The 27,898-nt window shown below is 37.8% G+C and overlaps 1 long non-coding RNA gene across 2 annotated transcripts; it reads left to right on the top strand.

The window, feature by feature from the left end:
• Positions 1–6,721: 6,721 nt before the first annotated feature.
• Positions 6,722–25,465, top strand: LOC137468984 (uncharacterized). Of its 2 annotated transcripts, none has more exons than XR_010996294.1 (4): positions 6,722–6,923; positions 8,219–8,339; positions 19,509–19,544; positions 24,627–25,465. It is a non-coding gene; the product is annotated as an uncharacterized lncRNA (long non-coding RNA). The 2 variants fall into 2 exon arrangements; XR_010996295.1 differs by lacking the exon at positions 24,627–25,465 and adding an exon at positions 20,426–21,771.
• The last annotated feature ends 2,433 nt before the right edge of the window (positions 25,466–27,898 follow it).

A 27,898-nucleotide genomic window follows, 5' to 3' on the forward strand; every position in this document is an offset into this window, starting at 1 on the left:
TTTTTGGCATCTATACTTTTAAGGAAGAGAATTTTAGATCATATTGGAAAGCTTGTGTTCAGGAATACAAAGAACTTTATAATCTTAGAGGCTTCTGATTTTTTCCTGTCTACTCAAGCCAACTACCTATTAAAGAAGGCAGTTAAAATGTTGTACCTAACAGGACAGTGATAATTTTATTGTCTTCTATTGGCTGCTTAGTTGTTATGAATTTGATTGTTTAATATCCTGTTTTATTAAATACAGAGGCCATAAATCAAACATATGCTAGTTTAAAATACACTTATTAAAATACTGTATTATATTGAATAAAATGTATTAATATTACATATTTCATATATAATTTTTCAAGAAAAATGCTGAATATTTTTAATGTGATTGGCTTATTTCTTGATCTTCAGCATTATTTTGAAAATAAGCATTAATTAACATTTTCATTGATCTCTGTATCTGCACAGATGACAGAAGAGATATTCTGCCAGTGGGACCAGAATCTGACCTACTACAATCAGGTCCGTTACTGTTCGCTTAAGAATTTAATTTTCTTTTTTTCAGTTTTATAATGTTCATATAAGGTAGCTTTGAGCACAGACTCATATATTTAATTTTAATTAAACAAGCAAATGTTCACACAGTTTTTGTTATGAATTTTAATTTCTGTAAACCAGGTGTAAATAGGATTTTTAAGTCTGAATGGCAGAGTTTTTGGATGAGATGTCTAACCTTTTACCTTGGAATATATTAACATTGGTTTGATTATAATGTATGACTACATATCATTATGAGACATCTCTGCTTCACTAACAGGCACAATTATTTGGCTTTCTGTTCATGTGTATCACATAATGCTGGTAATGATTTTTCAGTCCCTTATTCCTTATTACAACACACTCTTTACTCCATATTTCAATATGTCAATCTTAGTGCAAGGTGATCTCTTTAGTGTGAAGCGATTCAAAGGAAACTAAATAAATTCCAAATATATTCACATAAAATACATGTAATCTTTTCTTAGATTTATATGGCTGCTACTCATACCAGACACATCTAAAAATCACTGACTGGTACTGTGTAACTCAATTATTTAGTTATCCATTCTGGACTTAAGGATAGCTGCCTTTGATGTGTCTAATCCTTCCATGGGCAGAACTAGAAGATTTTGATCTAGCTCACTTCCAGCAATTTTGATATCCACTAATATTTAGGATCAAGCTTGTGGATGCCCTCAACTAACTTAATCACATGCACTGCCCTTTCTTATTCTGGCTACATTTTGCAACTCTTCCTTAATGTAATTACTTCATATATTTAGGCAAAATCACATGTTTTGTATTATGGCATCTGCAGATGTCTTTCCTTTGGGAATATAATGATATCATTCTCCATAATTCTCCTTAGCTTCAGAGAGACACCTGCAACACTCCAACTTTCACGGGGTATGAAGGCAAATGGAAGAAAAGATCTCTCTGCCCCACCTTCCTCACATAGGCAGAAGTTATAAATACACTTCTCATTTCTTTTCTTAACCATCTGAGGAGGACCAAGAGCAAGTCTCATACAACAGAAGGCAAAACTGGTCTGTATTTGGACTTTTCACCCTCATTACTTCTTTACACTTCTTTTGGAAATAAGGGTGGGTGTTGGTCTGTTACTTTCCTTCCTCTGCCTTTGTGGAACAGCTACCTGTCTTCCTCTAGAACTCTTTGGAGACTTGGCCGTGTAAGTTTGTTGCAGCTTCTTCACCCTTTGCAGAGCAATGATACTGAGAAAAGGGGGCAGGCATCACAGGGGACACAAAATCCAAGTGTATGCCAAGTTCCCACAAACCAGATGGCAGGCATTTTGTAACAGTTCTAGGTGGCAGGAGAGGCACCAAGATGTCACCGAGATGACTGGTGCAGACCCCAGAAAGCCACTTGTGATTATTAGCACAAAAACAATGCTGAAGATTGGACTATCTGTTAAGTTCTGTACACTCAGCTAAGAAGGGGGAAGAAACACTTAGGCACCTTATTTTAGAAATGTAATTACCACTTACAGATTAGTCAAGTACTACATGTTTAGAATTGGAAAATATATGTTTGGCAATACTGCATATCTACGGATATATGCTTAAGGTCTTCAACATGAAAATTCTAAATAATGCTTGCAAAGACATATTAGTAATTAATTCAAATCAACTCAACAAAGCACAGCTAAGGCTGCAGGGTGGGAGCTCTCAAGCAAGATGTTGAGCACTGTGTGTGGCCTTGTACCAATCACTGGGGGATCAATCCTACATGTGACAGGCTGCCAGCCTAAGTAAGAAACATTGATCACTGCCCTCCAAGTGCTCTGGGAGCCAGTTTCCTACCCAGCTGGCAGATCACCCATCCAGTCTGTTTCTTGCCAGTTTGCCCAGGAGGAACTGTGGGAATGAAGTGGTATAAGAGGCTGACCTGCCTCTTCTTTCAGTAAAAAGTTAAAAAGTAATGCCAGGGCCTCTGGCAATCGTGCTGTGCATGCAGCATGAAGGAAGAAGGACTGTGTGGGGGGTTCCTTTGGGGCAGTGGGTGCCACTACTGACAAATGCAGTAGTGTTCATATAATTTACATATGATTCCTCGTATTGTGCTTGTTCTTATGTTCATTTTTGTTTGACATCTGAGCCATGGAGTTTTCTTTGCACAAACATTCACAGAAAGTTAAAATTAATCATGCAAATAAGTAGCATTTCATAAGCCTTTATTCTGAATTTGCACTTAAATGGATGATTAAATTGGCATCCAATTAAGAAACAGAAAAAAACCAAGTGGCTTATGTAATTAATTGCTTGGAAAAATATTATTCAAAATTTCAGTGTTCAAGACCAAAAAAAAAATTAAAATTATATCCACAGAGCAACTTGAAATAATTTCTATATTTGAGAAAATTAATAATATTTGGGTACATTTCGTAATGTAAGAGGACTACTTAATTTTCTTTTTTTTTTAAGACAGGGTATATCATTAAATGCCATATAAAAGAATAAACCCCAAGCTTTATTTTTTCTTTAGCTGCAGAGGGCTGTGTGCAGTATTCTCTTAATATGCTTATGATGCAGACTAGTGAGCATTTAGTTTTTTGCTTAAGAACTTAATTTTACAGTCTTGGAGTTTATCAGAGTTTATCTGACCTTCATTGTATAAGAAATAATAAGAATGTATATCTTAGATTTCCCAAGTGATAGAGATTCATTTTCATGAGTTCTAAAAACTATATATCCCTAAACAGCAAGAAATGTATTTCCTTCAAATGCATGCTTACAGGCACTCAGTTGCTGATGAAATTGCAATTAGTAATCTGACAGATGAGGGACTAATTCCCCAGAAACAGGATTTCTTCCTTCTTCTTTTTATGAACATAGCATATGGAGGAAACAGATCTGAATATGCCAGATGAATAAATTAAGAAGTCTAGGATGAAATAGAACAGCTGGAAATGTAACTGGTGATAACTAAAGGCTAATTAGCTTCAATAAGCAATTTTCCACCTGGTTTTCTATTAGCCATATAGAAAGAGGAGCTAAAGAAATTGCATGGTGTGCATTTTCATTCTGAAATTTGATATGAAATGCTGTTCTACCTACATGGTAATTGGAAAATGACTATCTCTTGTGGGTATAAATATTAATGTGACTGATTTGCAAAAATCCTTTCTTTTTTTTTTCAAGGACTGACTTGGTTTTGTACATTCATCATCTTACTGGAGATGTGAGTAGTTCTTAATTTAATAGATATTTAAAATGAAGGGTCTACTTCTAAGAGTATTTTTGAATGCTAAAGCTCTTCCTTCTGATTCTCTTCATCAATTCTGACTAGTCTGTATAGCCTACTATAGCACTTCCTAGTCATCAGTTTCAGATTTTGTCCATAATCCCTGCAGCTTTTGACTATTGCTTAGAAAATAATATGCAATGAATAATGAGGTGTTTCTTTCCTGAAAAAAGTAATTTAAAGAGTAGGAAAGGGACACTAGGTGCCCCACATAAAGCTTTTCACCTTATTACGTACATCCCTATTTATTTCATAAAATAAAATAAAAAACATTGCTTTTTATACATATTTCTTTCCTTCTGTATTTAGGATCCTTTGGTCCTTCAGTATGTTTGCCATCACGTAAGAGACTGGGTTCTGAATCCTTTAAAGAGGACTGAGCCTATGAAAGTTTGAGGTGAAACATCCTCATATAACATTCAAATGTAAAAGTCAGGTGATGGACATAAAGAATGAATATCATCTTTCCTAACTTTAGTTGCTCAGAAGGGAGCTGCTGTACTTATAGTGAAAAAAAAAAAAAAGGGTTAGTTCCTTTCTTGAGTTTTTCTCTTTTTAGATGCTTCAGATGCCTGTCTTGTTGATAAGGATAGCTAGCTGTAATTAACCATGTAAGTGTGGGAGTTGAGCAAACTAAGGAATACAAATGGAAGACGTGATGGTTCACCTTCTGTCTTTCTCCATTAACTATCAGAGGCATCACTGAAAGGGTGGTCAGTCATTGGAACAGGCTCTCCAGGGGAATGACATGGCACCAATCCTGTCAGGGTCCCAGGAGTGTCTGGATGACACCCTTAGTGATACGAGTTCGTTTCAGGCAGTCCTGCAAGGAGCAGGGCATATACTTGATGGTCTTTATGGATCCCTTTCAAACTGAGATATTTTATGATTCAAGGATTCTATAGCTCTACATGACTAACTTGGGTTTAGGCAGTAACATTTAGAAGTCCCAAAGTCATGTTGGGTGAATCCCACCATATGTTGTCTAGGGATATTTTTCCATTTTGAGAAGAGTGAGCAGAGACATAAAGCTGAGGTACTGCTTTCCAGTCTTGCATTAGATGCTTACTTTTGGCTTGAATGAAATACTGAAGTTCTAACTGAAGCAGAGTCTTCAGTTTTTACAAAATCAGTATGGTCCTAAGCATTGTCTTGCCCCTGGGAAAGTAGAAAGTCCATTTGCTGAGAGGCTTATAATTTACAAAGTGATTGTCTTTCCTTTGTACAAGTGGTTTCACTATAACTCATGTCACAGATATTAATTTTTTTTTTGCTTTTCTTTTTGAAGGAAACTGCCCTTAAGGACCAGAATCTAATGATCTCCTTAAAAAATGTCACTCTTACTCCCCTGTAGCAACTGTTTGTATTTTGGGATCATGGATAGGAAAGGGAAAATATTGACATGGGAATTCATGATACTTATATGATCAAAGACACCTCCATCTACAAGACAAGTCAAAGGAACAATATAATTTTCATTACTTGCCACAACAAAGGCTTTTAAAAATAATGAAGTAGAGTTTTCTTTTTTAAAAGAAAAAAAAAAAAACCAAACCCAAGCCCCTGTAATTGTCAAAGATATGGTATTCTGTTGCTTATTAATGAGACTTCTGTAGAACAAGTTCTTGCCAGGGTTGTTTTAAATCTTGACATTCTGATTAAATTTTAATTTTATTACAGTAATATATGAAAAATTGACTATAACAGTCAAAATATAATTTGTGCAATGCTGTCAACGCAGCAATGCATTTACTCTAATGCCCATAAGAGATGTTACAAAATTTGGAAAAATAACATGTAAACTATTAATAAATATTGCTGTATTAGGAAGAGATGTGCCAAACCCAGCAGTAATGATAATAACAATCTCTGTGTTTCAGAGAAACGTGGCTATTTTAAAAGAATGTTTGACAGAAAATATGGGGTAAAAGCCTGTCATTGTTCTGACAGAAAATATGTCTAATTAATTTTATATAATTCTTCATAAAAAAAACATAGAAACCTTGATATCTGAAATGGCTCAAACCCCAAAAACTTTGTACTTTTTGAGATGCTTATATTTTGAAAACTGCTGAGGAACCATCTGATGATGGTAAAACAATTTTGAAAATAACTAAATGCTCTACAGTTTAGGCATAAAAATAACTGGCCGAGGATATTTTGTTTCCTTTTATCCTCATCTCTTTGCTGATAGGAAGCAGTGTGATCTGAGGGATAAAAGGGAAATGCAAATTAATGCTAAAATTAGCTATCACTTTTACAATGTGGGTAAAAAGGTGTCAAGAAATAGTCCTTCATTGATCTTAGGTGTCTCAGAGTAAAAGAAAGAAAAAATTGGTGTTCTTACCATGGATGTTGTCCTAAGTGTTTAAATTTTGTGATAGATTTTATTGATGAGGATTTGTATGCGCAAGTGAGATGCTTCTTTCTTTAACTCCCGATCATGCGGCAAAAACGTTGATGAGTTCCTTGCTCAGATGATTGATGTGCATGCTGGAGTAGGGGTTTCTGTGGAAAGCCATAGTTACTGCTAGGAGATGCCTTCTTTGGCTTCAGACTTCGAGGAACAAGGAGTCCTCCCTTCGAGAAGTAGGAGTCCCTACTTTGGTTTTCAAGACCTCATGACAACCGTCACTGGGGCAACATTGCAGCAAATTGACGGAGGAATTAATTAATGGAAAGAAAAATTCTAAAAGCACAGCAAAGTTACAACTCTGAGACATATGGGTCATAGTTTTCTAAAAGTTATAACTGCAGGAGACCTTCGGGGCATGGTGGGGGCCAGGGCTCCCCGGGGTGGCAGGGCATGGCCTGGCAGCTCTTCCCCAGTGCGAGCCAGAGCACCGCGCATCTCTGAGGGGAACGGACTTGTGGCCCCGGGAATGTGGTGGGAGGGAAGTGGCCGTGGGGGTCCTGCTGGGGCCTGGCAGCTCTCCCACAGCCCTGGCTGGAGCACTGGACATCTCTGAGGAGAATGGACACATGGCCCCAGGAATGTGGGTGGGTGGGAAGTGGCCGTGGGGGTCCCGCAGGGCCTGTTGGTGCCCACAGGTTCCCAGTCACCTTAATGTAACCCCAGCATGAAGGAAGCAATTGGCCACAAAGAGCAGCAGTTTTCATTGGTGTTTGGTTCGTAGTTTTTATTTTATATCACGTTTCTTTTTTGAAATCATGGATTTTTTTAAAGTGGGGTGTTGTTGAAGGTGTACCAACTATTGGTTAGGCAAATAACAAAGGCAGAAGGAGTGCTGGTGATAGAGCTCTCCATTGATTAGGTCTATTGCTTTCAACACTGGAAAAACAGTGCTGTGTGTCAGTGGGGAGAAGGGGAATGCCTGGCACCCCATTGTCCTGGTGTGGCTGGCACAGGGATGGAGGCCTGGAAATGGTGACTTGGCAGCATGGTTGGGTCTGTCTGCAAAGCCCAGGGAACAGGAGGAAAACCATGGTCTTTGGCTGCTTCATGCAGTGTTGATTTTCATGGCTTTAAATGATTCTGAGTAACAGGTTTCAGGAAGAACTTTCTAGCACCTAGGTGTTAAGATGTATTTTGCTCTATGAAAATATGTGAGAAAGATGGTATAAGTTGCAGGGTAAAAGTTCTGTAAAATAATGAGCTATTTTGTGAACAATCCCACTGCTATTATTCTGACTTCTGTTGTTCAGGTAGAATATTTCTTGTACAAGCAGCAAATGCATCACATATGTTTGAGAATATATTTATGAGTGACAAATTCAAAACCCCCTTCTGATTCAAAAGAAGATCAACACCACACTGGGTGCTGAACATTGTGTTTTTTCTGCTCTTAAAGTTGTCTGGCATGCAGCAGCATATATATGTATATACAGTGAAACATGCACAAGAATATATGTAATTACTTGTATTCATAGCCAACCAACCTCTGTTTTGTTCATATGGTGAGGCTATAAATGCAAGACAAGTTGTGGAAAACATGTGAATACCATTTATTTCTTAAGCTAAATACAGTTGTGTTTGACTGGTGTATGTTTTGCCATCTCTTGACTCTCTTTGTACTTTTCATGCAAAGAGTGAGAACAGCCAGGCAAGAAGTTGTGTGTTCGAAATACATGGATTGTATTCTCTCTGTACTCAGTATGGTATTTCTGCTTCTGCCTGAATGGGATGCTCAGTTTGAGAGACAGGTGGAGACTAAATGGGATTGAAGAGACTTAGGAGTGTTTAATATATTTCTACAGCTATTTGCCTGGCAAAGACGATGACGTTCAATTGCATGCTAATTCCTTTGCAAAGCCAATAAAAGAGCAGATTTTTTTTTCTTACAGAAACTGACTTAGAAGTCTAGCAGTGTAGACTGTTGTTGTGGGTTTTGCTTTTCTTTTCTTTGTTTTTTAAAATGATATCACAAAAACCTAAGTTACTGTGACCTTATTCTCCACGACAGCTAAGTGCAAGAGTAGAGAATTTTGAGGACAAGAGGTGAAGGATTACTCAGGAGGGTGCCAGAACTCCCATTTGAGTGTATGATTTGATGAAGAATAGAGTAAAGCAGAAGATGGGCGGTGGTAAGTAGCATTTTCTGTAATGACAAAAGGGAGAATTTCCTTGGTGAAGTAAAAATGTCCTGAGAGATAACATCAGCTTGTGAAAAATATGTCCTCTCTGTAATTAAGATTGGTTGCAACATAACTCATTTTTGACTGTAAAGAATTTAGAGAAAAAAGAAAAAAAAATAGAATACATTGATTTAGAGAAAATGTAAGGAATTAACCACAAATTGGTCATATCTGAAGCTGGTGAGAAAATTTTGACTTCTGTGAAACTGACTGAACAACTTGTCTTGACTATAATGGAAACAAAGGTTTTTCAAATCTGATTAAGAAAAGAATGCCATTAGCTTCTGGAATCAGTAGGGAGAACAGAAGGAAGCATAATTAAGAAATGAAATTTGTATCTTCTGCAATGAAACAGAACAGGACAAATTAATCTTTGACTGAGGTTAAGAAATGTGATTAGACGTAATTTTGTTGTAATTCTGCTGCTTTGCCAAGGATGAGTTTGAGCAAACCCCTGAGGCAATAATAAAAATTACAATGTGCAGCTATTGCAGGCAGGGATTAAGGGTGCTCATGCATGGATATGGTGTGCATAAATGATAAGCCATAATGTTTCAGAAGTGCAAGTAGGTAATGATTTTAATTTACTTTTGTCTCAATTAACTTATATTTTGACGTTCTACTTAGTTTTATTTAACTTCTGACAACTGACCTTCTTCCTTTTCTCTCCCATTCCCACATAAAAGCAGATGGCTTAATGCACAGAAGCTCATGGCCAGCAAAGCTGAATTAGCTTTGTCTATTAAATATTTTCAGAGAAAAGCAGTTACTGGTAAATACATCAAAGACATAGAAATAATATGCTTTCTAAATGAGGAATTCAACAATAACTGCAGCCCTCTCATTATATCTGTGCATATGGTCACATCTAAATCCATACTCTGTACCCAGCAACTGTGATGTCAATACCTTGATTCCATTAAGAAAGATGAGAGATGATCAGGGTTGAAACAAATGAGGCAATTATGGTCTAAAATGCATTGTCTAGCAAATTACCACATGCTTGCCTGTAAGTTCTGCAAGAGAAGAACTGTCTTTTTGTTCCTGTACGGCATCTAGCGTAAAGAGAATCTGTGCCATGACTAAATCTCTAAGCACTACTGCACTAGAAACAATGATAAACCATACTGAGGAGGATTATTTCTGTTTTAGAAAAGGCTATCAGTTAATTGTTCATCTAAGTGTATTTAAAATTACCTTCTCTGTTTTTTGTAGTCTTTCCATTAATGCCAAGGTAAGTTTGAAAAGGCTGCTTGTGAAACTGCTTGTAAGTCATCACTGAGAATAAGAGTATTTCTTTAAATACACCCAAAGTGCAAGCAGTTATTTGATGTTGGAAGCTGGACAGCTTGTTTCATTTAGGGCAGTGATTCATTACCACTGTCTTTACAACACTGGGGCATCTATTATCCAAAATAATTTCAATATTTGAATAATTGACTTTATTACTCTTGGTTTAGCTGTTTTTTGTTGCTTTGGGTTTTTTTTTTTTTGTTTTAATTAATGGTACAAAATATTTGATGTTCAGCTCAAATTTAAAAATTAGAAAATATAATAACTGATACATTAGCTTTTGCAGCTTTTCAGTCAGTGGACATTTCTCAGCCTGCCCAGCTGAAATCACTTTCAGCTAATTGAAGATTTTCTCACTCCATTTAGCTGTTAAACCCTAGCATATGGGCATATGGATCTTCCTAGTCAAATTATCCTCAGAGGAAGTGAGCAGTGAAAATAATATTGAAACAAAAATAAAATCAGGTTCAAATAAGGTGAAGACAATTCAGTGCTCAAATTAGAAATGCTAGAACTGTCCTACATTTGTCAGAAGTCGTCTTCTTTTTTTTTTTTTTGAGTTTGATGGAAACAAAAAGGGAGCTTTCCCACACTACCTGGCAATGTGCTGGGAAGGAGCACTCCTCTGTGGAAAAGAACAGCATAGCCACATAAGGATAACTGATTAACTCTTGGATAACCATGTCTTTGTAATTGCCAAACTACAGTTGGTTGTATGCTGCTACTCAACAGTTGCTAAAATATTGCTTAGACAGCAGTTAAACATGGTGTACTAATAATAGCCTGGAGTTCCTTTTGAGAGTGGTTTTTGGCATGGTTTTTTTGGTGTTTTTTTCCTTTCATTTAGAGAACTTAGGGAAGTTAAAATCACATGGGCATCCCTAGGAAGATCTCATATGTCAAATACATTATTTCTGGCCGAAGAAGTCTTGTATATCCAGCTTCTTAGTTACCTGTTATTGACTTAGACAAGGCTTCTTGTGAAAAGCAATACCTATCATACGTTAGCAGAGTTCTCCTATTAACTAATTAACCAAACTGCTCTGTTTTTTGGGGGAGAATGTTGGTATGCCTTGCTTCAGTAGAACTGCAAGATCTGCACTTGAGTTGTTCTTTTGCTGCCTCTTACAGTAACTTCGTTGTGCTGTAGAGAGCTTGTGCCTCATTGTTTTCCCCTGGTGACAGCAGTAACTTCTTTACTAATTTGAAATTAGTTTAGGTCTGGGGTGATGATTTCAGTCTATCAGATCAGGAAATGTATCCCTCCTTAGGTGGAGAACTGCATGAGAGCATTCATGATTTTAGTACTTGTTTGTTTCAGTGCTTTTAATTAAAAAAATAAATATTAAAGACATGGCGAGAATTGTAAAAATTATTTCAGAGGCAACTGAAACCTGACTTTCAGTCTTATTCTCATATTTTCTCTACTCTATTTATGTGCCTTTTTCAGGGATGACAGAACTGTGCTTTGAGTAGACATGGAGGCTGCAGGAAAGGAGGCTGCTTGCATTAGTGACCCTATTAATGGACTGAATTTCATTAGCCTGTATTGTGGATCCTGAATAGAACTGAATATATTTTCATGTTTTTCTTATCTTATGGAGGAGATGTGTATCTTGGTAAAATATTCAGTTTTAGTTTACTTCAGATATAAGATTTTAAAACAAATTGCTGTAAAGATGTTGAAATACTATTGGCGGTGTATATGTGTCCCATTCATCAACTTCCCATTCAAGAATAAGATTTATTATGCAAGGGCTGGGTTGTTTTGAGTGAAATCGTGCTTTATTAAATAGTTTCTGCTAGTTCAAAGTAGAGATTCTGAGTGTACCATCTGTTACAATGTATGCATATAAAAATTATAGTCACTAATTACACTGTGCGGGTTGGGTGGGGGATGGCATCAGAACTGATTTAGATTTAATAAATGTAGAAAAAAAGGTATACATTTAAGATAAGAAAAGCTTCAGTATAAGAAACTAGAAACTGGTATGAATAATAACAAAATTGTTTTTCCCCTATAAAAGGCTGTTTTTTTAGAATTGTCTAAAAGGTATCTTTTCATCAAGCTTGATAATACAAGTCCCCATGGAAGAGTGACAATGTGGGATATCTTCTGGCCTCTGTAGTGATCTGTGGTGAACAATTTAAGAATGAATATTCATAATGTATTTGTTACCTTCTGGCATATTTTGTTACACTGTCCGTATGAATCCTAAAATTGGGTTAATCATCAGCTGAAAGGGGTTTAATTATCTGAAAATTAATTAAGAGCTCTCTAGTCATGCATGTACTGTATGTTTTCACTGGATTTAATTTTCTGATAGAAACAGGCCTATTAGGATAATTACTAGATTGTGTAAGGAAAGCAGTTATAAACAGCATTTTCCTGATGCAAAACACTCATGAAATTATACTGCACTATGTAACTTCACAGCTTAAACTCAGGTAACTGTTTTGCTTGGAGAGAAAGAGAAGCATATGGTATATATTTGTCAGCAGATGTGCCAGTGACATGGTGGTTTTATCAATAAATTGTAGGCTGCTAGGAAAACAAGGTACCTCAAAGGGCAGTTGGGAATGGATAATATCTGAGAGGAAATGGCTTTGGGATTTTCAGTGATGTCTTAAATTTGAACTAATAGACTTAAATACATAATAAGAAGAAAATAAAAAAAGCCTTACAGAAAGTTTCGTAGTTGCTGTGGTAAAATACACATATGGAAGTATTCAGTTCAGGGAAAGAAGACTGAGGAGCTGTGTCAGTGATGTTAGTGTGGTAGAAAGGACTCAATCCAGATGCTGGGCTTGGCCTTCCCTTCCTCTCTGTCAGAAATACACCTCAGAAGTCTGCTGTGCCAGACCAAGGTTGCATGGTTACTATTTGATTCCTCATTTCTCAACTTTAAAAAATTATCTCTCAGCTGTGTTCCTGCTTTTTTAAAACAGGAACTCACACATCCAGAGGGGGGTGCATTGATGTAATTTTTCCTTTTTTTTTTTTTCTGTTAGTTTATCCTTCAGAGGTGTGGCGAAATTCTATTGAATTATCTTTGTGCTTTAAACTTTGATTTTGAAAACATGTGCACAGACCTCCATATGCAGAGTTTATGAAGTAAATGATACTGGTAGGATGTTGCTGCCTCTTGTTGAACAGCTTGTAAAACATGGGATGCTTATTAATGTCTAAAGCTGTTGTACTACTGGTAGGGAAATCTACTATCAGCTCCAAGTCCTATAATTTGGAGCTTTCTGGTTGTTACAGATGTTTTCACCTTGAGCTTTTCTCTCTTTTTTTTTTCCCTTTCTTAAGTCTTTCCAGTCTGAGAAAATAGGTCTTTATTCCTTGGGTGTTTGACTCCCTCTGCCACCTTCACCCAGTTATTTTATTCTGTTCCTGTAACTCCTTGCTTTTCTCATCACTCTATGCTCAAATCCAGCTTTTCCCAATAAAAATTAGTGGTAAGAATGCAGGAGAGAGTCTCCTCACTTCTGTACAATCACAAAATCCTATGCCTGGGGCCAGACAATCCACTAACCCCAAATTTAAAATCTATGTCCCAAAAAAAGAGCTACTAGAGATTCTTAATGAGAGCTCTTGAGAAGACTGTAACACTTTCTGTGGTCTCAGTTTGAAAAAAAAAAAAAAAAAAAATGAACTGTTTTGATTAAGACTTCCCACCAAAAATTTCAGCTGAAGACAGGCCTCCTGTTTGGGAGCTCCCTGCCTCAGCAGCTGACCTGCTGGCAAACACTGAAGCCCTGGGAACAGCCTCCCAGGATAGGCAGTATCACAGACATCAGTTCTAGCTGCCAGATCCATTGCTCTTGCCTGTGGTATTTGTGCCACTGATGTGGGTGCAGCCAAGTGGAGGGAACTTCTGTCGGTTAGAGGATGCTCATGTGAGAACTCCTCTGGCCTTTGCTACTTGAATTGAAATGTCTCAGGGCAGTGTTGGTCAGAGAAGACTTAACTCCAAGCAGTCCTGGGAAGTGTGCAGCTCTCTATGAGCAAAAACAATTTTATGGGTCATTATTTTGTTTTACAAAAGGCTAAGATAAAAAGAGGCATTTCTAGGCCCCTGGTTTAGACAATTTGCAAATCTAATCTCTCTTAACCTGAACACTCAACTATTAATTTGATCCAAACTGTGCCACATAATTATGTTGGCTATTCCCTGTAGTGCAACATTGTCTGCAAAGACACTGATCACGTGAGTGTAGCACTTTGAAGCAATTATGACCTGTATTGAAAATTGTTGAAGCTTAACTAATTATCTAGCAAAAATTCAAAAGGTGAAAGCTCCTCCTCCAACTCTACATTCCTTTCCTTCCTAGTGAAATCATGAGTACTTGAATCAAATAAAGTTTTGCCACTGCTTTCTGAAAATCCAGAGAATAATCATGAGTATTTGCTGCCTTCTACCTCTTTTCATTTGGCTGGAAAATTATATTTTGCAGTAATTATTTGATAAGGCAATGAAAACATCAGTTTCTATTTCCCTTCAGGTGCCATGAGAAGTTCTTCTGTATAATTATTACATATCTTGGCATTTGTGGGGTTGATGTCTTTCCTGAATTTCAAAGCAGGAGGAGAAACTTATGGGTGGTTTTTTTTTTCTTCTGAAAGAAGTGAGGATGAAAGTCAGGTGACATTTTCACTCACTGTCTTAGAGTCTAACATTGCATGGTTTTCTTGCTTGCAGTTTCATGCATTATATAAAAGTAATTTAGAAATTGCCAAATGGACAAAAACAACGGCACCAGAGATTTTTTTTGCAAATAAAATTGGGATAACTTTCTTTGAATTCTCCTGGTATATCATGGGCAGTGACTACACAGTACACTAACTAGAGACAAATGGAAGATTTTTTCCCCCCTTAAATACTTGAAAAATAAATTATTTTAATTTTCCTTGAGACATCTCCTTTGCTCTCAACTCTTTATATAGATAGGAAGATTTAAACCTTTGGGGCAGATCATAAACAATTTTCAGATTGTGTGTTCAACTGTTTTTACCATTCAAATCTGTCTCAAAAAGTCAGGAAAAAAAGTTGTACTTTTTTACTTTTTGTATTAGTGCTGAAGTTTCAGTAACAAGTAATTGAAAGATATTTTATCAGTTTATTACAGAGATAGAAGCAGATTTGTAAATATAGGAGCAGATTTATAAGTAGTCTTAATTAAAAGTACTTTTAGAAAAAAAAATCCTTCTGTAAATCTTTTTGAAGGGGACAAAAAATGAAGGAAATTCAGAGAAATAATGTTCATTCTTACCTGACTAAAATCTGATTGCCCTTTCCTCAAGGGTTTTAAACATCAAACACAGAGTTATGTGTGCTGATAAGACGCTGTTACTCTCTTGTGAAAGAAAACAAAGAAACATGCACTAACAATCTCCAAACCGTCAAGTTTATATCTGAGCAGTTAAATATGTTTTGTTTCCTCCCAAGCTGCACCAGAAGAATTTTCAGTGCCATGAGCCCCACTGAGTGGTGCTAGCTCCTGCATGCCCTTCTGGATAGCATTAATGGGTTTCTTCTCCACTTAGTTTTTGTATAATTTGCAGGTGTTGCCCTGAATGGAGGTTTTGTATCACCTACGGCTGCTATATTGCATACCCCACAGAGGTGTGCTCCAGCACTACAGGTTTCTCATCCAGTCTCTAGCATCCTGGCTAATTTGAAATGCAGAACTGGCATGCAATAATGGACTTAAGATAACTAATTTTGTTCTACCAATTGTAAATGAGTGTAGATTAAGACATACCATATTCAAAGCTTTTGGTTTCTAAAAACTTTATACAAACTATTTTGGCAGATTTTCTGCTCAATGTCATGCTTTACACAGGCACAGGGATGAGCAGATGGGTGTTGAGCTCCTCTCCAGAGCCAGCACACCCCTGGCACACAGGGTCAGGGTGATAGGAGTGGGAACAGGCTGCTGGCTGACCCCACTCCTTGGAAGCTGGGAGCTGCATCCTCCTTACCCTGACCTCAGGAAGGGACCTGACAGATCTCCATGCTGGGAGGCTTGGGGAAAAGGCAGCAAATTCCTCATCCTTCTCCAGGGAAGAGCTGGGCATGCTATGTCACAGGACATTCAGGAAAACTGCTTGTCTTTTAAAAGCTGGATCTAGCTATATGTTAGCTTGGAAAATATGCCTAGTGCTGCAAAGCACTTGGTGATTTATTTAACGCATACAGGTGGTGGACTGCCTGCTCAGCTTGTTACGTAAGTGTTCTCTTGCATGCAGAGCCCATCAGGGTCAATCAAGGTCATGTAAGCATTTTGATGTGAGTGAATGTGACCAGAGTTCATTTGTTCCTGCCCCCTCTCTGCCCACTCTGGAACGTGGCAAAACAGATCATGCTTGCAAAAGAAAAATCCTTTGCAGGAATGGGAGCATGCAGCATTTCCTAGACACACCACACCTGTTGTCAGTGAAGACACCCACAGGGCATAATGTGGAGTGTCACAATCACTTGCCCCTAGGAATTTTGATTTTATAAAAAAGAATGTACTAAGAAGGGTGGTGATGCTCTTTCCACAGCCCAGGCACCTTGTACACCACAGGCAAATACAAGTTGGTAAATTTTAAATGGCATCCTTCAAACTTGTTAGCACTTTTGTATCTCCCTTCTTGTGACTAAAGTACTTTTCATATCAGAAATTCAACTTCTTTAAAGGCTACTAAACAAGTGCATGCTTGCTTGGTTCTAGTACCTGTCAGTTCAGCTTCAGCATTACTGTGGAAATAGATTAGCACTGCTACAGTAACTCTAATTCTTTCACCTCATTGGTAGGTTATTAGGTATGCTGTGTATATAAAAAAATTACCTCCTCACTGCAACAAGAGATCTGAACCTGGGATCATTAGATAGTACTATGTACAGGCTGACATCCCATCTTACTGTTAGCCAACACTCCCTTGGAAGAAGGCTGTACCTTGCAACAGAGCTTCCCATCAGCTGTCTTCCCAGCTGGATGTATCCCAGGGCACGATGATACACCTTATCCAGAGTGCAAAATGAAGACTGTAGAAATTAAATGAAACAAGAAATTAGCAGAAGAATTAATTCACATAGCTAAGTGATAAAAAAGCCACAGAAATCTTCAGTGAAATGTATGGAAATATATATATAAGAAAAGCCAGTTTGATCTCTCAAACTTAACTGAGGTATGAAAAATGCCTTGAGAAATTAGCAGGGGAACTAAAATTCACAACTTTAGTGTATAATAAAACTCATGGACTCAGTAGAAAAACTAATTGGTTTTGTTTCCTCCATTCAATATCCTCTATTAAGTGTTCAGTGTTCTATAAGCAGTAATTACTGATTTCTGTTCCCACAGAGCATAAAATATCATCACTATGTTTCTGCTAATGTTCTCTTCAGTTGCCTTGCTACCAATTGTCCTTTTCCTTGAAAAGTACCTATTCAATTACACTAAAGTCAGTGCACTGATTCGTGGTCTTGGTTTTGCTTGGAGATTTAGAGCTGACAAAGGGCTTATGTGCTTGGGAGTTCCTAAGTTTTTTCAGCTTTGTCAATCAGAGTTGCATTTATACACGACCTTATTTATACCCTTGGACCATTGCAAACTACAAGAAGATTGCCTTACAAATACAAAGCATCATTGGTTAAAAAAATGGTGTATGCCAAGTGAAATTACTGAGACCACACTTTTGCTCTTTGAGTCTTGTTTCAGTAGCTTTATTTTTTATTAAACACCAGAAAGTAGCTTGTATGTAGGCCTGATATGGCAGCTGGGAGGTTGCAGTGCAGAAAGCATCAAGTCTGGCTTGTGGTGAATTAGCTTTAATTATTCAAACTCATGAGTGGCTTAACAAAAACCAATCATTGCTTTCTCTCTTCCTCCTTCTGCCCTGGCTTGGCTTTGCTGGTTCCATTGTTCATTGGCATCTGTACCAGTCCAGTCTGCCTGTGACTGGTACAGATAAGCTGGGCTGCTGGGTCACAGGCAGGGAGCCATAGACAGGGGGTGAAGAACAGCTCTGCTATTGTCCCTTTAATAGAAATTAACTATAGTGACACAAAAGAATAAAAACTGTTCATCAGTTTTAATTCAATGATCTATGTGATAGCTTTAACCTAAAGAAGATTCAGCAATTACAGTGAAATTATAACTTCTGATCGAGATCTTCTGTATTTATATTTCTAAACTTTATGTAAGGTTTGTCCAGTCCTTAATAGTAAAAAATGCAGTGTTGATGTCAAAATTATTGAAACTGCAAAAATAAAGTGGCAGACTAGCTAAGATCCTGTACTGTACTCAGTGAGACTTTCCCTGAACTGCAGAAGCTGTATTTAGATGTATCAGATGATTTTCATGCCTTCTTCATTAAAGCTCCAAGGCATATTCAATATTCTTAGGTTATTTTCTTAATTTTTACTGTGTGGGATAAAAATCAATGTTAATTTGCATAGTGCTGAGTTAAAGCCTGGAGATAAAAATCCTGCCATGGTTCTTCAGTTAGCACAAGTATAAAGCTAAGAGGTGCTGTTCATAACTCGGGGTTTATTGGTCTGATGGCAGCATCTGTACCAGTGAATGCTGTGGGACAAGGCTCCCTGTCTGCAGGGCAGCTAGTGAGACTCAGCTTGCATTCCTGCAACTAAGCTTTCCAGCCCCCTTCCCAGTCCTGGACATCTTCATCCACAGTGCTTATTAGGCATTATTTCTCTGCTATCTCCACTTGGTGTGCTGAAAAGTGGGAGCTGGCTTAGACCAAAATCAGCCCCTTAACTTGCTGGTGCTGTGCATGCCAGTGCAGTTTTGAAGGTGTTTTAATCAGAGAGTCAAAATGTAAGCTTCCTGCATAGAAGAGGAGGAAGAAGATAGAAATAAAAGTAAATATTTTAGATGATTTTCAGAATGGGGAAAATGCTATCCTATTAATGCATTCATCTAGTCTAATAATAAATGCCAGCATTTTAATTTATTATCAGATACAGTGAAGCAAATGTCGGTGTAGTGAACACACTATCAAATGTTTTTCACTCATACTTTAATTCTTGATCACTTTTTAAGTTGGAAGTAAGATAATAGGTAATGTCATTGTTTTGCAAAAATCCACTTAAATGGGCCTTTTTTCATTTTTCGTTATTTTCCAAAAAGCACCCAAAACCTCGAAGTCATCCAGCATAAATTGATAGTTTAAAATAGTTGAATCAATGACCTAAACTTGCACAATGAAGATATCATTATTACAAATTACCTAGAAAATTTGTCTTTCTTGAGAACCTGACCTAACACAAATTGTATCTTAGATCCAGGCGAACTAGAGAGCAATTGCTGTAACTTCAAGTGTGTGACATTTGTCTAATCCATGATGAAAATGTCAGTAACTGATCTTAGCAATATTGTTTTACCCATTGTGTGCTGGCTTCAGCATTCCAATATGGGACCTATTCAGGCAGTAATGCTTACAGATTGTATCTCATTGATTTTCAAGCCTCCTATTCTTCAGGAAAACGTTCTTAAAATGTGAAACAATCTCTCAGGATAAGTAACAAATAATCTGGGGTTTTTTTGGTCTTCTAAAGCAATCCTTGACAAAGAGAAAAATCAGTCACTAGCAGCCGATGGGATGATATGTCTAATATATCCCTGCTTTCTCTTTTTTTCTGCAATTAAGTTGTACGTAGACCTCTTGAATATACAGTTTTCCATGTAAAAGGCTGCTATTAAGGCCATGAAGAGATTTTCAGGGATTAGCAAGTGCTGCCTGCAACTTTCTGCATTATTTAATACACTGTCCCTATTGCAGTACATTGACTAGTTTCTTTTGTCTCTTTCCAGAGTTTTGCCATGAAAGCCTTCAGTACTCCCAGCTTGGTAAGAAGAATTATTTTTTTCCCATGTGATACTTATCCTATTGATTTTAACAGAAACACACTTTTACTGAGCTTGCAGATATGCAGAATGTGTCTCAAGAGCAGTGAATTTGCTCAGTCTTGGCATCTTCATTCTTAAGAGCCTTTTCAAAATGTAAATTAGAGACCAAGCCTGAAGAATCAGAAATTTTAGAGCACATGCTAATTGCAGAAATCTGAGATGGTTGCTCTGAATGGTAGGTTGTCAGTCAGGCTTGCATTAATGTGAGCTCTGAGGATTTGTATTGCTAGCTTAGAGTAACTCAAGAGGAAGCACAAATCTTTTCTCTCACAGGGATGGCAGAGCTAACTCCCAACTCTATCCACTTGCCCCTGAAGCTCTTCTAATTATTGTGATCTTGTTAGCATAATTCAACAACTTTAAAAATTAATTCAGTGCAGATCAGTTAGAAACTGAAACAGTGTTTCTCACACTGCAAAATTACAGCATTACACAGCAATCTAAATGACTGGGAAGCTACAGGGTAATCAAAGTGTTTTTAGGCTTTTTCAGATGACAGGATTTTTGAATCAAAAAATTCTCATATAAACAAATTGGCAACTTAGCCAACACCTCAAAATCTTGCAGCTAGGGTTTTTAAGCTGTAGGGTTATAACTAAACATATTTCTATGGAGATGTGGGGGATGTCTCCTGAACAAGTAATAACTCTTCAGTTAATGAAAGTTCATCTTTTAGATAGATTAAATATGTTCAGAGTGTTGCATTTGAAACAGTCATTTTTGGAGTTCACTTGAAGAATTGAGAGATGTGGTGCTGTATTCAATGCCTCCAACAGGCACGGAAATCAGTCAGCAGAGGTCTTTGTAATTCTGTCCTACAGTGTGGTTCAAGAAACCCAGGATGTCGTGTCTTTACAGTGACAGGAGTGTCTGAAGGATTCTTTGTCTGTCCTGCAGGTGGAAGCAGCAGGAGCCGTGATGCTGCAGGGCTGGCTCTTGCTGAGGCAGTTCAGCATTCTCACAGACCCGTTCACATGCCAAACTCACAGCCTTGCTTTAAAGTTTTCAAGGCTGACTTGTTGGTCTTGAATATATTTCTTTATTATCATGACAAGGAGGTTTCAAGAACTGTGTATTGACATAAAGACAAACAGGGTATTCTTACCAGCTGATGGCAGAGTGGAGAGTTGTAGTGCAGCTAGTTTGCCTTTGCAAAAGAAATAGAGATGTGAAAATTTCTGGGAAAATTACAATAGTAGGTAACAGCAGGAGAAATTCCAGGCCTAATTCAGAGCAGGCTACAGACTGCCAAAATGCTCTCAGCATCCTTGCTATGGTCTTTGAAGAATTACAAAACCAAGAACAAGACAAATCAGTCTGATTTAAATCATACAGGGAATAGCTCAAGCAGGTTTGGGAATTCTGCTCCCTGTCTCTGTAGGATTATAATAAATCTTTCTACCGAATTTCTTTCTCAAGCCTGCCTCTTGTAATGAAGACAAAGAACACCCTGGTAGGTAGAACAACAGACATCATATGTCTGGAATGATGACATAAACAAGCTCTGGGAAACAACAGTACAAAACACCTACTGGTGGAGGGAAGAAGGGGATGTCTCTCACATCCAGCAGATGTACTAAATAGTTTCACTGTCTTGTACCAGAAATGTCTTCACAGGGTTAGGTTCTGTAACAGGAATTCTTTCACCAGCTCAGTGACTTTCTTTGTGTAAGTCTGCAGAGTAAGGTCTTCCAAAACTAATTTGGTCAAACTGTAAGCCATATGAGTTTTGTCTTTATTGTGTCTTGCCCTGCCTGAAACTTCTAAGTACCAGCATGTGGTTTTACTTCATCACAGCAGTGGTACATGTGAGATTTTGTGCCCTGGAGTAAGAGCTGGGAAAGGTACTGGTCTATGTGGAATTACACAGTATAGAAGAGTGATCTAGAGATGACTGCTGTGCACAGCTGGTGAGAGAAAATGTAACAGCGGCAGAGAGTATCAGAGGGTCTTTTATGTTGAGAGTGTATTTATGTTTTTGCCCTGTGAGACTGTCATTGCCAGCTGAGCTGCACAGTGAGGATGAAAATAGCACATGTATCCACGTTTGGTGCAGCTGTATTTAGGACATCATCTTTAAGTCAAACCCTGTCTTCTTGTATCTAGTAAGAGTAGTTATGCAACCACTGCAGGAATGGCAAGAGACACAAGACAGGAAATGTTTCTGATGAGGATAAAAAGTGAATTGAGCTGGCAGAGAGGAGTTTTTCTGGCTTATAAGAAAAGTGAAGATTAGATCCTTCCAGTATCGTTCTGATGCTGGAAAATGTGTGCATGAAAGAAAAATTTGGAAAAAAAAAGAAAAAGTTGGAAAAAACAGACAGAAAAACAGGAAGAAGGATGAGACACGAGGCAAATTAACTGGGGGTATAAATGGGGCCTGGACAGATGGCCCCATGTACATTATCAAAGAACAGCATGAGAAAGGTGAAGCAGGATGGAAGAAATTTGGGTTTGACTGGGCTGAGAAACGAGTAGGAAATTAGAAATAAGATTTAACATGGTTTGCGTGTTTCTCTGTTTATGTGAATATCTGGGCACTGAACTCTTCCACAACAGTCACTATCTTATTACACAGCAATAAATGCTATCACACCTACACATTTCCTGTTGCAAACACAGAGGACACTGCACACCTTTGACCAAAAGCTACAGCAGCTCTTTCAGATAATCACCTCAATTCTCCATTTCCAGGAATTGATTATCTGGTAAGGACAGTAAAGTTGAAACTATAATGACTGGATTTTCATTCCCAGTCTTTGTCATTTTGGGGATAGTTCAGGCTACTCCAGGCTCTTCAGCATTTCTAGCAAACAGGATCTACACTAAGGATGGGCAATAACTTGCTACCAGAATCTTTTATACTTGCATGCCTATCTCGAAATTTGTAGTAGTTTGAGGACTGATGCAACCACTCAGGTTCTTTTATTCAGCCTGTAAGTAACAAAGACAACTTTCTTTTGCTGATCAAATTGTTCCCAGGGACATCTAGACAACCATGAGACAGATTTCTTCTCTGTAAATATTTAGGCAGATCATCATTTACCTGATCACATGTGTTTGTTGTATATTTTTAGTGGTACATTTTTATCCATGTACTAACTATGCACCCAAACTCTAATATGTTTTCTGGTCTGTTGCTCTTATTGTACTTACACTTTAATGGATGAGATAAGCCCCACTCAACGTATCTTATGTAAACTTCTGGTAATTCTTTGATGGCCTGCAGACATCTTGATCATTTTTCCATTACCTATCTGCTTATCAATCCCAAGCCATTCAGTTACACAGTTCTGGCAATTCTGTATACAAGTTTCTTGTGCCTAGTGCCTACTTTAACACTTTTGTAATAAACAATTGTATACCCCAAACTTAGTCCTTGAGCTGGAACAAACCATAGTCATATTCCAGGGCCCAGTGCCTGATAATACTTAATACATTTAAAATGTTATCAGGTTATAGGAAATGACATAAAACATTTTTTATTTATTTCTTTTTAAAGGAGTTTAGAATTCTTAATGGTTTTTTGACTGAAAAAAAAAGAGACCCCTTTCTACCACTGACAGTGGAAAAAGTGATATTAGAACAAGCAGGATAAAAACCTTTTCCAAAGTTATAGAAATAACTTATTCAAATAAGAGTTAACATTTCTGTTGATTATAGTTCAGATGATATGAAATAAATGTGTTTTGACATATTAATTCTCCATAGGGTCACAGTCATCTTTCTAACACATATACTGTCATTTACTTAATTCAGCTGCTAGTGGCATTATTAACCTTCTAAGAACATTACACCACATGTCTGGTTTCAGAATAGAGCTGTTTTGACACACAGGTTCCCTCTTTCATGTGCTGTGGAGGGAAGGAATAACACCTTGCAGGCAAGGAACTGAGCTGAGAGGTGGAAGGTTCCCCTCTATAGCTGCTACAGACTTCCTCTATGGCCACAGGCAAGTCATTCTGTCAAAAAGCACAGATCTACATCTCACCTAATCCTTTTTCCCCAGTGGGCCTCTCTCCCTTCAGCAACACGACAGCATAGCTCATGGACCTTCTTTTGGATATGCACAAACAGGACACTTTCTGCTCAGTCTGTTTAAGCTCATGGCCTTTATTTAAACATCATAGCACTACAGCAGAAAGGCATTGTACAAGAAAGAATCCTGACCTCTAAAAAGGTTTCAGAAAGAAGTGGGAGGGAAATGCAAAGTTGCAAAGTGGCTTATTTTAGCTCCTCTACCAGGTCAGCAGTAGGGAGAGGACTGAAACCCTAGTCTGTGATGCATGTTGTTACTGAGCTCACTTTAACAGCTTCCCAGTTAATGTATGGCTTGTTCCTTCTCATTTGAATTGTCATACATGTTTGATTTTTATCTAGATGATTGGTTTTGTATGATGTTCTTAAACAGAATTTTACTTTTTGCCCCTGTACTCTGGTGTGCCTTTGGTGGACAGACAAGTAAATTCAGTATAGGAGAAAAGTGCTGTGGTGGATTTATAGTGGGAAATCAGACATCATAAATATAGCATGTTACTGGAGTCAATGACTGCATGAAAAAGAATTATTTGATTAGTAAAACATACCTTTCCAAAAGTCACTTGATATTTTCCTGTCTTGCCAGAAGCTCTATAAGGAGTGTTAAATAACTGATTAAGGAATGAAAGAGTTAGGAATAAATGGTCAGTTTTCATGATAGAGAGGTAACTATGATGGATCAGGCAGCGATTACCTGATGGATCAGGCAATGACTATGGCAGTGACACCAATTAAAAATCTCTCAATGGCAAATTAAAAGGAGTAGGGTGTCCCAATGGGGGAGCAAAACCCAGTGGCCTCTGGCTTGGCCACCGCTCTTGGAATAGTTTGGGATAGTCAGGAGAGAGCAATAACCTCTCACCTTACTGAAGAAATGGCCTACTGAATGGCCCTTTAGATCCAGATCTCTGGGTCATTAGATGTGCATTAGGATAGAGAAGTGTCTCTATGAGAAAAATGAGCTCAACTAATTTTTCTCTTTAGGCTGGAAATGAATAAAGAGAGTGAGGGTGTGACAGTAATGTATGGAGTTACGAATGTCATGTGAAAGTGGAATAGACAAACATGATTTAGCGTCCAATGAAATTACCGTGTATACAGACAAGAAAATAACTAAGGCTGAGTACTTTATTATACAGTCCCATAATTCAGTTATAGAACTTGTTACTACACAGGCACTGTAGCACCCACAAATGTCAATCGCTTTACAAAGAAGGCAAAGTCAGAAGAAGGTCCATCTAATATTACTAAATACAAAGACACTTTGGCTTTGTAAGTCCCTGTGCGAAGATTGCTGAAAGCTCAAGTAATGTGTGAAAAAACTATGGTAAACTTGCCCACATCTTTACTTTTTCCAAAGTGCCCAGAAAATGCTATCCTAAAAATCTAAAGGCTGGCTAGGCAGACCTTTGGTTTGATCTCCAGTGTCTATTTCTGTGTTCTTACAGTTACTACAGACTCAGGCATTTGGTATTCTGTTTGGTTTTGGTTTTATGTGTTTATTCACTGAAAGTTGCTGGAGACAGAGATTTCTTTTGCTCTGTGGATGTACAGTCTCTAATGGAGAGGGATGGGTCCCTAATTGTTCCCCAGGGCTTCATGTGCTACTTTCATAGAAGTTGTAATTAAAAGTTAGGTAAGAGACATTTGAAAATGTGCACAGAAAACAGAGAATGTAGTTTGACATGCTCATCCCTCAGCAAAAGCTCTGTAGTTATTTACATGGAATCCTGACACAGTTTTTCCTTCCTCTAACTCTCCCACTTTCACAACGCTTTCACTTAGAGCTGCACAGTTCTTCAGTGTCCACAAAGTAAGTCCTAACTAGCACAAGGCACTCTGCCTGCAAGATTTTTCCTTCAAAACCTCCCTCATGTGTCTTGCAGTGTCCCAGAGGTACAAACTTTCACATGTGCCATCAAGGAAGGGAGAAGATGTGTCCTGGCACGGAACCATTCCCTGGCTCTCCCAGAGATGGCTTCGCTCTCTTTTTATTTCTAGTGCCCCAGTTCAGGAACATCCCTGCTGATGGTATAATGTGGAGTGCCCTTTGTACTGAATAACAGCTAATGCTGAAACATTCAGAAGAGATTGAATCACTTGGTAGTAGAGCATCAGCAGCCAACTCCAAACCAATTTTCCCCCAGCATTCTGAGTAGGCTCTAGACCAAATATCAAGACAAAAAATAATCCCTTTTTAATGTGTGAGATTAAGTTTCCTTTGGTAAGTCAGTGATGGTACCAATCAGGCCATTTTCTAAAATTCACACTGACATCAATGAGGGCTGTCGACTAGAAAGATATATAGATTAGAAATATTGATTTTATTGTTTAGGTTCTGATCTTTGGGTTTTCTTTTTGCCATTAGTACGATTTTTACTATGTATTTATATATTTGGCAAAAATAGATTGGTTTCACTTTAGTTTATACTGTGTTGGCTTTGAATAAAATCTAGATTATAAATATTTAACATGAAATTGTATTAGAAATATATGTGTTATGGTTTTAAAGTTCATTTAAACACCTGTCTTCTTATTTTTGTAAAATCTTGGACTTTGCCAATATAAAATTTAGTGAAAGAGTGGGCAGATGATAACTCAGTTATACTTTTGAATAACGTTGATTTAACTTGAAGCTCTGCTAGAATCTGCTCACTTAAGCAGATTCTAAGGCAACAGGGGTCCACCTGAGTGAGTTATCCAGAGTACCCTGCTGGAGTAGGATGTGAAAGATCCCTGACAGCAACCTTGAATGTCTCACCAGATAAGTCTCAAAAGGACCATCAGACAGGAAATACATTGTAGCACCCTGCCAGTGAATTTTGTTAATTAAGAACAATGCATCGTTTAGACCCAAGGCTGGGAGTGCTGCTTTTAATTCCCAAGACAATGTTTTGTTTGTACAGCTGGGGAATGACGCAAGGTTACTGAGACTGACTAGGACAGAACTCATTCCTTGCAAATGCTCTCTGGCTGTTACTCTTTCAGAGGTGAGCCTAGAAGAAGATAGTATCTATCTTAACACTGGACATTCTGAAGGCGGAAAGAAAACAATGAAAAGCTCTTGAGCATCTCAAAGTCTGTTGATCAGAGACTTTGCAATGCATTTTTCCCTCTTGAAGGTGTCCTTGAGCCTAAACACATGCACATTCCTATTGCTCAAGCATGGTTTGGATCAAATCCCTCTCTTTAAATTTGATCATTGGTTCAAAACCAGAATCACTGGCTCTGAGATGTGCCTTGCCAAATACTTCATTAGGGATTTCTCTTAAACTTGCTGAGCCAGTAGCCCAGAACTGTGACTTCTGCCACTTTGCATTCAATCACCTTTCTTCATGTTTCCTTGGTTACCATATAAAAAAAAAATTGCAACAATATTGTGGTGGAATGGGAGGAAAGGAGGATTTCCTAGAAACCTTGTCTCCTTTACGACAGTAATGGAGAGTATACTTGGCATGACATATTTCTTGAATCATAAATTCAATGTTTGTTTTACTCATGACATAACTTCTAGCTGTTGCTGATACATCTGATTTACTCAATGAACGGTGCATTGATCCTGCATTACTGTGAGCTGACTGTAATGAAGCATTTTCTTTCAGACCACCAGAAGGAGCTATTGAATTCAAAAAGCCTTTCCTTCAAAGCAGGGACTCCTAGCACAGCAGCACAACCAGTAGAATAGTAGAGCAGACACACTGTCTTCCTTGGAAGTCAAGCCAAGGAGCAGATTTTCATTTAGGATCTGCATCTTTTTCTGATTCACTGTGTTGTAGAATCAGAACTGATTTTACAGGGTTTAAGATCCAAAGAGATAGGAAATCTGTTGAGGCAGGTTTACCCATACATTTTTCCACAGAGAGTGTAGAACCTGTCGTTTTCCATTAGGTCACAGCTCTGAAATGTTAGGCTAACAGACCTGTGAAATACTTGAGAGCTAATGGTAATGTCCTTAAGGATAAATGAAACCTGAAGTTTATCTTATCCATACTGACTGGCAATCAAAATGCATTGGCCATGTGTTGTGTGTTTTCTGAGGTGGTATGAAGATGTGCAATTATTTACTGTGTCATGATAAGATTAATAAAATGAGGCATGATGTTTATAGCCTACTTTCTATGAGTTTGCTTTTCATATTTGACCAACACCCTGTACACTAACAGAAAAAGTATTATTTTGCTTTGGCCTGTCTTCTATTTACACATTTTTGTCTGACAGCAGTCTGAAAATCTGTGATAATTGTTTGAAGGTGCTGC

The sequence above is a fragment of the Anomalospiza imberbis genome, chromosome 2, assembly GCF_031753505.1.
Source record: "Anomalospiza imberbis isolate Cuckoo-Finch-1a 21T00152 chromosome 2, ASM3175350v1, whole genome shotgun sequence".
Classification (NCBI taxonomy): domain Eukaryota; kingdom Metazoa; phylum Chordata; class Aves; order Passeriformes; family Viduidae; genus Anomalospiza; species Anomalospiza imberbis.